We start from the raw sequence: 13,383 nt of genomic DNA on the forward strand, positions 1-13,383 counted from the left end.
AGGAGCAGCTCCACTGTTGCTCTCCCAAGAGCACGTCCAGCTTTGCTCCTAAGCACCACCGTCACCTGCCCAGGGCAGCTCCCATCCCTCAGGGCTGCAGCAGCCCCGCGGACCGCCCCGCTGCGCAGAGGGCGAGCAAAGCGCTGCCGCCCTGAGTGCCGGGCGGTGGCAGCAGGTGGCACCACAGAACCGGAGAGCGGGGCTCGGAGCCGCCGATGGGACCAGGAGGGGGAAGGCAGCGCTTCCCCGGGGTACGGCCGGGCCGCCGTTCTGCTGCAGCCTTCCCACAGCCCAGCGCTCGGAGCGTTTTCTTCCTGCGTTACAGGGACTTCCTGTCCAGTACTGCCTTGCCCAAGCCACCCTGGATCCCCCCAGAGTTCCCGTGGGCATAGTTACAATGATAGAAACTCCGAGTGGCAGGAGATGCTCCAAAAATATTTTTAATAAGATGTAATTTTAATCAGAGCATTCACTGAAAAATCTGGTTCTATGGAAGCAGAAACCCAATACTTCCTGGGGGTATTTTGCTTGTAAATATTTAACATCGGGATTTCCCTGGAGAAACAAAGTGTAAATGAGTGGGAAAATAGTGCTGAGTAGGGATAATAGGCTGCACAAAGAAAGCTTCAGACTAACCATCAAAGCTAATTAAAATAAGTTGTTACCGCTGAGCGGCGTGGTTATTAGTTGCTATTATGATAGGAGGACAAACATGCAAAACGTTCTTTTGTCAGGAGAACTGGAGTTGGATGCAAATTGCATCACGCCTGGGAGCGCGCTGTGCGGCTGCGCTCTGTCCTGCGGGCAGCGCCCGGAGCTCCGCGCTGCGAGCATCCCCAGCTGGGAGCCAGCAGCAGCTGCTGCTACTGCACCTGCCTTAAAGGAAAACGCTGCTTTTCTGTGCTGACTCATCAGCGGCGGCGCGATGCGGGTCCCGTCAGTTGGTGGGGCTCAACGTTCTGCGTTTTGTACTGCAAACAAAGAATGGTTTTCTGAGGCTGGATGTAGTCCCAGACTGGGAAAGCAGGTAGCTGGTGCAGAGGCTTCGGTGCTGCTTGCTCTCTTGCTTTGGGAGTGCCTGTGAGGCTGACCTGACAGTAAGGGGAGCCTTGAAGCAGGTGAGCAGCATGCAGAGTGTCCGTGCAGCATGGAGAAAGGTCAGCACTGATAACCCAGGTTTTGGAGATTGAAACGAGATGATCACTGTGGTCCTTTTCAGCCCAGGCCATTCTATGATTCCCTGATGCACTTAGAAAGCTGGGTTTGTGCCCAGCTGCCCCATAGATGCTTACTGTTGCAGTGGTGGTGGCCATTAAACTGGGTAGCCCAAGGCAAGATGAGGAGTCTCTGTTTCCTGATGTGCTGCTGAGCTGCCTCAGAGCTGCCTGGGGAGGACCAGGGGCTGACTCAGAATGCAATGTAAAAACACTGCAGTTATCGCTAATATTACTATAAGCTCATATGGTTATTATATATATCAAATACATCAACCTGTTACCCACTGTAAGTATATAACAGGATGTTATTATACATGTAGGTTAGGCTTTTTCAACTCTGATTCAGGCTTCTCCCTGTACTGAATATCACTCCAAGCTCTGCCTTCCTGCCTCACCTGCTGTCAGATCCAACACTACCAACCCTACTCCCTTCCCAGTGCCCCTTCTTGAGAAAGGCACTAGTGGAATATAGTGCAAAAGGCTCATTTTCCCCTAAAACAGAAACCACTGATGTCTTAGAGCTGTTGCTGTCAGTGCATTTGACTTCTCATTCAGAAAGCATGCAACAAGGAATAGCAATAGATGAGTAAGCACAAGGTTTTGGCAGTTGTAGTTAAAGATATGGAAAGATTTGGCATCAGGAACTGTTTAAAGGCAACTTACATTATCTCTTTAATGCTGTGAAGCATCAGTTAATGTGTTGAATAGGCTGTCATATGGGGGTGTCAGAACCATGATTTGGCAGTTTCAGGCTTCGCTGCTGAGCAGGAAGATACGCACCCGGCATCTCTGCTGAGATAGTTCCCTGAAACTTCATTTCAGGCAGAGACAGATAAAGTTTTCACTGATTAGACGAGGGAACCTGAGGAACCAAATGGCAGGAATGATAAAAAGTGATGTGGGATGGTGGGGGAAGTACTGAAAGCTGCAAGAGATGGAGCTAAACTCAGGTGGGGATGGAGACAATCTGAAATGAGCTGAAAAATAACAGGCATGGTTTGATCATCCTTTCTTCCTATTTTGCTCTTTGCTGAACCCCTCACAGGTGAGACAGAGTGACAAATAGTTCAGATCCCATGTGGAGCACTGGGCTCAGTGACTGGCAGCAGAATCAGCAGGGTGCTGTGCAGTGTGTGTGTCTGTGTTTTAGGGAGAAGGAAAGAAATAATGGTCTTGTCAAGGCTGCTGTCTCAAAAAACATCTGGTCTTCCTCCACTTAGGCTGTGGATGCACTGAAATAGATAGTTCAGCACCTTGATCTACGCAGACGCAGCCTGTGCCGCTGGAAGCCTCTCCAGTCTAATTTTATGCAAATGTTCCCCACTCTCTACATTGAGATGTGACCCATTTTTACCTCTTTTCCTTTTTGAATGGTGTCTGTTTCCAGATCAGAGGGATGGGAAATGGGTGAAAAGACCTTGAGAAGTGTAAATGCTGCACGAAGGGCCTATCAGTCTGATCTGAACTAGGACAAATGCTCTCTGCTTGACACATGAGCTGGGTTGCACATTTGTCAGAGGCAGTAGCTGGTTGAGAGGCTGCACCCGGTTCGGTTGGCTCATGATTGAAAGAGTAAAGAACCCAGCCCCCAGATTTTCTAATCTAACTCAGTTAGACCTTCCATTGTTAGAGTGCATCAATTTGCTAATTATGGTTCTGTGTTGCACAGTCCATCTAGTAATGCAGTATTGTCTTCTGATTTTTCCTCACAGAAATACTCTTTACAGGGTGCTGCAGTACATGGGATTTGATTGTGCTTTTTGATATTCAGCCCTGACCCTCTACCCAGAAATGGGTGGAAGCTTTGTTGCCCCAAGCCAGCGTATGCTGCATGGAATGATGTGGAAGAGAGTGTGTTCTGGTGCTGCTGGGCTTGGTCCCAGCACAGTCAGCCTTAGGTGTCTACATGCTTCCGGTTGTGAGGCTGGGTCAATAATTAGTGAGCTGGCTTACATTTCTTTGTAGAAGTATTTATCTGCCCTGGTTCTAGGAGAGATTCCTGTGTGCAGCGGCCTCAGCTCTGCAGCTTCAGCCAAGGGAACGGGACTGCTCAGAGCAGCTTGGGTATTCTGTGTGCGGCTGCCTTGTGCTGGGCTGATAAGGCAAAGGCGGCTGATAAAGAACTGTGCTGACAAGCGAGCAAATGCTATCAGCAGCTGAATACTGTAAGGTGGGAAATGGGAACGGTGCTGCTGTATCACCAGATCTGTGAGGTACAGAACAGTAGTTAGAAGCAAATCCTCTGGATGCCTCCAAGCCCATCTGCCTGATCCCTGTGTTCACATCACCCGGCTTCTGGGGGCAGGGGGCAACTCCTGCCTGTGCTGCTCCGAGCTGTTGTCCTGCAGGCAGATGTGGCAAAGGTGGTAGGTGACAGCTGTGTGAATTTTGATCTACACTGAAGGAACTGTGGAGTTCTGCTCCTGACAGCCTTGGCCAAGATGAGGGGTGCGTGGACTTACCTGGGGCTGCTGAACTCATGCTCAACCTGCTCTTCCCTCCTAAATCCTGCACTCTCTGTGTCTTGGACTCAAGCAGTCGGTGGGGGTAATGCTGGGCATGCTCGTGGCTCTGCACTGAGGAATGCTGTTGATGCTGCCAGGCGAGGGGCTGAGGCTGTCTCCACTGTGCTGCTGAGGCCTCCCTTCCAGCTTCCTTCCTTATTCACTTTGTGGCACCAGATCACAAAGGGTTGAAGAAAGCTGAGTTCTTTGTGCAGGTGGCCCATAAAGCTAGTGGGCCACCTGAAGTGCTTAAGTCTGGTTTAGAGGAAGACTGACCTTTATACAGCAGGGCTGAGCTTTATTTGAAGAGCTGGAGCTATTCTGGCAGTTGGCTTCCTGGGGCACTGGAGCCATGAAACCAATGTGTTCTGCTAATTGCAGATGCTCATCTTGCAATGGGATCCAGTGCCTTTAAGAGATTGAGCCACCCCAGTGCCTTCGATGCAGGCAGGGTGTCTCAGGTAATAGCATGGAGATACAGTTAAGGAGAAAATTTATGTCTGCATTGCTTAGTAAAGAGTGCTGGGTGACTGGTATTGCTAGTTACAGTGTGGCTATCTTTGGTTTTGTTACAGAAAGAGCACAAACCTGACGGGGGCTTGAGTGCTCCTGGTGCTGCAATGGGGGGATGAGACCCCTGGTCAGCCCTGTCCTGGCAGTGTGACCCCTGGGGGAGGTGGGGGGTTGTGGTGCTGCATGCAGGAGCAATGTGCACCTGCTGGAGGAGGAGGAGATAACGAGTAGCCCCAAAGTGCTGGAGTGTTAATAAACTCCGGTGCTTCTTTTGTCTCCTGGGTTTGCTTTTCCTTGTTGAGCCCAAGTGTAAATATAAAGCAAATAAAATGCTTATGTACCAGCAATGTCTTGTTTTCCCTATCTCTTTCCAAAGTCACCCTGCTGTACTGTGAACCCCCAACATATTGTTAATTAGGAATGGATCAGTGTGCCTCTGATTAAAATCCTTCCTACTTCATGGCTTTTAACTAACTGCAGTGTCTCTGGGTTTGTGCCAGCTTTGGATTTAAACCTTTGAAGAATTTCTAATCTGCACAGCACAGACCAGCCAATTATTTTTCCTTATAAACAGTAAATATCTATTGAACATAGATATTTTTGTTGGAGATAAAGATACTCCTTGATGAGCTCAGTACTTTTCTCCATACTGCTAGGGTAGAAAATACCTGAGATGTACTTTCATCAGCTTTGTGCTGTGTGTGGGGGAGAAAAGGTGATAGAAGTGCAGCTGTTTAAGGACGTTCTTTACACAGAACGCATCCAGGCTGGAGCTTCACAGTGAGTTCATGTTAGAATAACTTATCTGGAATGATCAGATCCTGTACATGGATTTCCCTGGTAATATGTGTAAGAAATACAAAACATCTGTTGAAAGAAAGAACACTGAGGGACCAAATGCTTGCTTCTTTATCTGACTCATTATAATCTTAAAAGAGATGAGATCTGTGGTATTTTCTCATGTGTTGCTTTTGCATTTTGGGAAAGGTATTAATTTTCAGCATGGAGGAAACAAAGCAAAGAGTGAAGTAAACTCACACCTGTCCCACATGAAGACAACCACCTGACGGTTTCTCACGCTTTAAGCAGTCTTTAAGCTCCTTAAGCTTTCTTAGAATGTTATTTCCTTAGCTATAAAAGTAAGTTCTGATCTCTTGCATTTTTGGAGCAAGCAGGGCTGTCCTCATTACCACAGGGTTGTTCTTATCTCTCTCTTGGAGAGGTTTTGCCATAGCAAAGCATTAGCTGGGGAGTAGCTTCATGCAGCTACAAAGCATGAAAGCTCAGATGTAACCCAGGCAAAGGAGCAGTGCTGGCCTGTGGGAAGGCATTTTAAAATCATCTGTGTATGTTCTTGCTTTGTTAAGGGTAATACTGAGAAGTAATGGCCTAGCAAATTTCCCGAGGCTCTGGTGACACTTCCCAAAACTGGTGCTGGGTTCCTTTATAAAGATGTGTTAAATGTATCTTCCTAACAAGCTTTGCTTGGCTTTGTTCTTCCTTTTCTGGTTGTACCATCGCACCAAGAAACAGCAGTCGGTGTCTGTCTGACCTACTTAGGTAAAGCTAAAGCCAAGAAATGCATTGTCATCCCTTAAATAACTGTTAGGGAGGAGGAATAACATCCACGCTCTTCTACGTGCCTCAGAACTAATGGCACTAATATGCTTTTCTGCAGTTCTGCCACAGGATAGTATCTCTGCGCTCTTACAAGGATGTCAATCAAAGTCCTTTGCTGCAATAAACAATAGCTCTAATTATCTTGACAGCTGGTGGCAAGTGCTAGGAGGCTTAAAACTTTCCCAGAGGAATAGGGAAGATGAGAGCAAGCAAACAGAGCTAATAGTCCCCTGTTGTACTGCCTTGATGAATGAAGAGCTGACGCGGTGCATCAGTTGGTGGGTCTGAGGGCATAGAAGGAACAGTGGCACAGGGGCTTGATGGGATGTCACCAGAGGTCCTTCCTGAACAGGCTTTCAGGGCCAGCTAATTTATTGCTGGCAGCAGTGGAGAGCAGCACAAAGCAGTTGTCAGCTTCCTGCCCTGCTTTCCAGGTGTGCTGCCTGCTGTGCTCATTTCAGCTCAGGGTAGCCCAAAATGAGCTTGTGTGCAGTGCTTGACTCTTTCTTACACCTGAGCCGTGCTCGGCCTTCCCCTGGCTGTTAGATGGTAAGGAGGTTAAAATGCCGTGCTTGCAATATCACCTTGAACTGCTGTGTAGCCTTCCTCAACACAAAGTTTCACTGATCTCTTGCAGATGTTAATGCAGTGTTTAACAAAGCACTGGGGCCAGGTGATGGGATGGTCTGTAATCTTTTGTGTTCTGTGTGGGGGTCCATGTGAAACATCCAATCACCCCCAGAAGTGAAGTCATCCTCAGCAGTGTTCAGCTAAGGAAGCTGGGAAGACACATTGACCAAGGTGACTTTAGTAAGCTTAAAATAGGCCTGAAAATGCTTTTAATGTCCTGGAAAGACTTATGTCATCTTGCTGGGGCACTGGGGGCTGTGTAGGGGAGAAAGCTATATGGAAAGGCAAAGTGGAAAATAAAATAGTGCAGAGTTACTATTTTGCTGTTACTGGTTGTTTTTAAGTATTTTGGGGTTTGCAGAGATCCGGGCTTTTCATTTGATTATAGCATGGAGCAGGTAGTTAATCACACAAATGAGGACCTTGTGATGCTTTTAAATAAACAGTACATACAATTTAATGTTTGTGGCTTATAAGCACTACAGGCTTTGTTACTGTCTTTAGAGCATGGATGTGTGGTTTATAGATTAGTGGTCAGTGGTGCTCTTAACCAAATGGGGACTTGTGCAAATGAGATCTGGATGCTGCTCTGGCATGAGGTCTGCTCTCCTCAGGAACAAACTGTTCTGATGACACTGTCTTTTCCAAAGCCCTGGAGGAGTCCAAGCTTGTATCTAAAGGTGTTCGTGGGCACCCAACTACTCTGATATCTAGGTAGTTTCATTAGAAGGCTGTTTCTGAGCATGTGTTTTTGAGGAAGAGTGTTTTTATAGCCTTTACATCCAAGTGATCACAGCTGAGCCTCTTGTAGAGGGCAATAATATAAGTTTTAAGATCTTATGCATAGGTAAAATATAGACCTGCAGCTGCATTTGGAGTATTGCATGAAATACACATAGCCTAAGCGTCTTGTTTGTGACTACTAGAGCTGGGTGACAGAGGAGAAGTGGAGGGGCAGAGGGACAGTGGGCAGATCAGCAGGTATCTGCAGGGTTTTCAGTCCTGTGGGTATCTTCAAAGCTGGGGGCATCATGTTGCATATCTATGGCCTCCTGCCTCCTCCTATTCCCTCCTTTCTCCAGCAGCTTTTAGACTTCAGTGGGCTGTCTCTCACGTGGGAGATATCTTGCTTATGCATGTTGTGCTTCCAAACAAAATCAGTGCGTGTTATGGAGGGTAAAAGACCAGAGGTCTCATCCAGTTAACTGTGTGTGCGTAACTTCTCGTTACTGCTCTTTCTTAATGAAGCCATTCTTATCTGTGTGGGGCGATACCTGCAAGAGAAAAGGCACCATGCTGTTGTTTTCAGATGTGCACAGGTGCTCGTGAAAGGCTCAGGTTACACTGATCCGAAGGTGACCACGTGTCTGGAAGCATTGCTGAGAATAGCTGAATCTGTTTCTGGCTTTATAGGGGTAGCTTTAAAAATAGCAGTGAAGTCAGGCAATTCTTTACCTTGCTAGTCTCCTACACGCAAGCTTCTTTTGTGTTTGCAGTGCTTCTGTGTTCTTGGAATGGTTTGAGAAGGAGTGACAGAGATGCAGCAGACTGTAAGGAGTCATTACAAGTTACTGGGAAGTGGGCTTTTACTTTGCAAATGCAAATATTTTTCCTGAGATGGTGATTCTATGTTGTTCTCGTCTTGTTAGGGATTAAACTGTTACTGAGTTACTTGTCAAGTCCAAACTGTGCACAAAAGATTCGATTTTTGAATCTCAAACCCTTACGAGGCAGTGCTCGTAAATTACAGATCAGGAGTTAGTCACCAAAATCACTGTGATTAATTTAAAATAACAAGTTAGATTTTAGAGGGAACAAATCTGCTCACAGATTGTTAAAGAAAATGGTCTAAATATTATTCATAGAGCTTGATCAACCTTCATTCTTGAGTAGTGTTGTGTCATCTCTAGCAGGTGGTGGGATATGACACAGCCTACCATAATTAGTAATAGCTGCACGATTTTGGTAATAGTTTATCAGTGTGATTTACTTCCAGATGGCTTTTGAAAATAGACTCCAAGTAAAGTACAACTTCCGGGATCTGAATTTGCTTGGATTTCTTTTTTTAGATCAATATTACTAATATTACTATGGGTGTGTGTTATAATGTCATCTTACTATGTGCCTACATACAGCATTTTGTTTACGGTGGATGATCACTGCATCCTTTTGCCAAACTTGACATGCTGACCCTCAAAAGTCATCAAAGGCAATAATAGAGAAGATTATTGACACGATGGAAAATAATTAAGTGCTATCCTCTTTGGTTCTCAGTATGTGTCCACAGCCTTTATTTGCCCAACTAACTTCCTTCAAAGGCGTTTACTGCAAGGGCCTGAGATGGCATAAGTTGGCGAAGAGGTCACAGGCACTGCTCAGAACTTTATTTCTCACTTAGACATGGAAAGAAGGCAGTTCTTTGAAACCTTTGGGACAGACTGATATAGATAAGAGCATACAGAGGTTAGAATGGACAGGGCAGTTGTGAGAGGCTGGGCTCACCCCTGGGAAGCAGGTGGGGAGATACATGGCCAGCCTGAGGGAGCGGGATGGTTGGTGGGGCTGCTGCTTCTGGCAAGGGTGTTCATTACAGCCCACCTGGTGAGACATGGAGCACTGCTGAGAAGCTTTAATTATTGGTTTTCCTTCTAAGGCGTATACCACAAAATACTGCTTAAGAGCCTCTTTCATACTGCTGAAGGCTCTTGATGGGATCCTCTGGCTATCACTGTGTATGAAGAAATAATAAGACTAGAAGCATTCACCTCTAGAAATGTATTTTCCAGTGCTTGACCTGTGGTGATTGATAATACATGTGCCAAGTGAATGAGTTCTTCTTTACCAGCCTCAGCAATCTTAATGCCAGCTGCATTTGTTATTCAGGAGCAGTTGACACTGAGCAGTGCTCTTATCTCATTGCTTGGCAAAGGGGAAGAATGAACGCATCTGTCACCTTCACAGATGGCAAATGCTTGGACTCGGAGCACAACACCAGGGGAAGTTGCCATCCTTTGCCTGGATGGGCCACCCTGCATGGCACAGAGTCCAGACGTTTTTCTTCTTGGGAGGGAAAAATGCTAACCACAGCTACACTCAGAAAGGCCGATTTCCTCCTCCATCATCCTTCGCCTGTACCCTTTGGGTGAGTTGTGATGCATCAGTGTGCTGGGGCAGCAAATCACATTGCTTTTGTGTGAAGTGCTGAACTGAGGTGCAGAGCGGCTGTTGGATGTTTGGAAGGTGTTGTGTGGAAGTGCTAAGAGGTGCTAAAGAGCTCCTTGGGAAGCTCTGATAGGAATATTGTGTATGGAGGAAATGGAGTGCGTTGCTGTGCAGCCCGTTTCCCTACTGCTGATGTCCCTTTTTGAGAGGGAGGTGTGGTGCTGGTTGAAGCAGAAAACTTTTGCAAAGTTTGCTGTACCAACTTTGACAAAGACTGGAGGCCATTCCTACACAGTCACCTTCATCTGCTGATGCAGCAGGGCTGCTCCCAGACCATCCTTCTGGGCCCTGGTTCAGAGCTTGGGCTGTGATTGTTTTGCTGGAGGTTAAAACCTTAAGTTTGGTGGGAGGTGTTGCTGTGCTGATGTACAGTTGGTACAACAGCATTTTGGTCTGAGTAAGACTCCACCTTGGCAGATGCACAATGCTGAATGCAGAAGAAGAGGTGATATAAAGCAAAAGCTGTTTGTGTGGTATGCATTGATCCCCAGGGAACAGACTCTGCAAAAACAGTGCTGAGCAGCACGAAGAACTAACAGCCTGTGTGCAAACAGAATAATGTGTAACGAGACAGCTAGACAGACGGAGGTACAACCAGCATGGCTAAAGACAGGCTAGGGTGCTGAAGGCAAATATTGTGCAGAGCGCAACTTAGTACAGGGAGTGCTAGGATATAGTCTGTGCCTAAGAGCAAACAGGGGTCTGTGATACCTGCTGTTTTGGAACTGGGCAGGCAGTGATATAGTCAGAGGAGAAGAAAATTCTTGGTTTGCTGCCCTGAGGCAGGTATGTTCTGAGTATCTATTACATTCAAAAGCATTGCATTGTCCTTGTGGGTCTCTGATGCAGCTTGAACCCAGCTCTGCTGTCCAAGCAGAAGCTTGTGCTGTGTGGATTTGGCTAGGCACTGGAAAGCATGAAGGGAAAGCAGTCCAAACACTTGATTTGATGTCCAGGTTGGGGCAGAGCTTGTCCTGGGTGCTGCCATGTGCTGTGCATCTGGCTGTACTATGGCTGGGCCTGCCACTTTAGGGGTCATCCTGCATAGCTATAAATAGAGAGGGCCCCAGCACTGCCCTGCAATACACCAGCACTCAGCATGTGGGCAGGTTTGGCCTGAAATGAGGTGGTTTTACATGAAGTGAGGGACACTACAGGGCTGAGGGTGCGAGCCCACCTCTATTTCCATGGGTACCTGCCACAAGGCTGGGCAGAGCTGGGGATGTGGCCAGATACTGCTGCTCTCTTCCATTTTGAGATTACCTTCTGAAAATGAAAAAATAATAATTATATAAGGATGTCTAATAAATGTGGTAGGAAGACAGAACAAGCTCAGATGTGTTTTGATGATGTCTTTTGAGCATCACTTCAAGAAATAAAGCTGGTCCCTTACCTTCAGAATAAGTAGTGGTTAAAAGCTGGCCATCTGCAGTGAGAAGCAGACAAGTGGGTGAGCACCTGGCAGATGTTTAATCATTCTGTGGATTCTGTCCTTTCCACTTAATTAGGAATCTGCCTGCTTGCAAACCTCCACTGGAGAATACAGCTCCTTCTGCATTTCTCCTGGGGAGAAAGCTGTTTTCATAATGTCAGAACATCAGATGGTAAGGTGATGCTTCAGCCAGAGAGATGTCATGGACTATGGAAGTTTTGACTTCCACTGAGACTGAATATTGCTTCTATACATTGAACTGGCCTCTCAGGGCTGGCTTTCCCCATTGCATTTGGTGGAGTTGTTGACTGGGGGAGACTGCCTGCAGATATGCTATTGCTTCCTCCTTGAATGCCTGTGAAACATTTACACCCTGGGGCAAGAGAGCTGCTGGTGGGAGGTGGTGGAAGCATCTGAAAAAAAGCATGAGATGATGCATGAGCGTGTAATGACTGTTTAATAGTGACGGTCTGGTGCAAAGCTTTGGCTCTGATAGCTTCCCTCTTCAGTGATGCGCCTTTAGCTTTCTCTGATCTCACTCTGCATAAAGTGGGACTTCTGGTTGCCTTTGGAGCTGGGCCTGGCAGGGGGGGCAGAGCTGCTGTGAGGTGATGGGATGTGCAGGACAGGTGTCCCCAGCCTGACTGCACTGCATGGGCACAGGGGCATGGATGTGAGTTGGTGTGCAGAGGCTGTGACACCAGCAAGTGCAGTCTGCTGCCTGTGTGGCAGGACTCCCTTAGCTGCTGTTACTTGCTTTCCCATAGCTGTTTCCTTCAGGAGAGCAAGCAAGAGCTGTGCCCATTTCTCCTAATGCTCACTCAAGCCCAATTGCCAGCCTGGAAAAGAATCAGAATTCTGCTGGCAGAAGTTCACAAATTCTCTGGCTGTTTCAGCTAGTTGTGCAGAGCTCAGAAATCCATAGAGCACTGCAGTGGAGAAATTATGTACATGTTTCCAGCTTAATGTTCAATATGCTGAGGTCCATGCTGCTGGAAATCATCCTGCCCATGGCAGAGGTCTTCTGCGCTGTCTGCCCAGCTAACAGGGGAAGGTGAAGTTTGCCAGTGCAAAAGAAATGTCCTTTTGAGTTTCGCTTTCCTGCCAAAATTGCTTTTAGGTCATCTTTTAACCTCTTCTGTCCCACATATGGCTGTTTCCAGTAGACAAGTCTCTTCAGTGACAGTGGCTGGCTTTGTGTTCTGTGGCAGCATAAGTGTAGAGGAGCCCCAGAGCTGCATGTTGCCTCCTGTCTGGCCCATGTCAGTGGGAAAATGTACACAGCCATGGGCTTTCCACTCCACGCCTGGGAGTAGGAAATGCTTTGCTGTGCTGCCTTGCATGATTACTGCCAGCCCCTGTGTGAGGAACGGGCACCTGATATTGTCACAGAAGAACCCTGGAGGGCTCAGGGACAGCATTGAGTCGACCTTGTGGACATGGCTGAATTGCCAGTTGAGTACAACTCTCTTGATTAAGAAGTGATTTTATTTTACAGCCCTGCATGGTGTGAGAACCAGAAACTGGTGGTGATTTGCTGCCATGTGGGCTGTTAACTACTCAGAATGAGTGGCTGCCAGATCAGCTAGCTGTAGGTGTGCTCAGATCTTGCTTTATGTATAGATGACTTGAAAATAATATAGACCTTCTTTGGGCTCATAGTGGGGAAGATGCTGGTCCAAACCTTTGACTAGTGCAAATCAATGCAACTTCACTGAAATCCATAAAGACTGAGTGACTGACAGCGTTGGAGGATCTGCCCTGCTGGCCTTTCTTGAAATGCTGCTGAAGCTGCTGGGTGGTTCACGTGGGCTTTCCCTGTGCTACGTGCCTCGTAGCTGTGATTATTGGCTATCGGTATATTGCTCAAAATCCCAGACTGCAGTTTGGAGTTGTAAGTTTTACTCATCTCCTGGTTTTTGTAGCTGTCAGAGCATTGAGCCGTACCAGAAAATCCATCCTTTGGCTTCCTGCTCGCAGCCACGGCTAGGAGGTGACTAAGAGACATTTTCTGCTTTCTTTTTTTACCTGTATATTTTTCAGGGGCTGGTTGTCAGATGCTGCACTTAACATCTGCAGTTGGCTCTCAGCAGATGGAACGGTGTTTCTCTTCCAACCCCATGATGATTGCTCAGGCATTACTCAGCCTGTACTTTTATTTGGAGAGGTGTGTTTTCAGCAATGAACCTTCCTGCCTTTTATCATGTATTATTGCAGTTTTCCTTTTGAATCAGATGGATGCGTC

The sequence above is a fragment of the Excalfactoria chinensis genome, chromosome 14 (genome assembly GCF_039878825.1).
Source record: "Excalfactoria chinensis isolate bCotChi1 chromosome 14, bCotChi1.hap2, whole genome shotgun sequence".
NCBI classification, from domain to species: Eukaryota; Metazoa; Chordata; class Aves; order Galliformes; family Phasianidae; genus Excalfactoria; species Excalfactoria chinensis.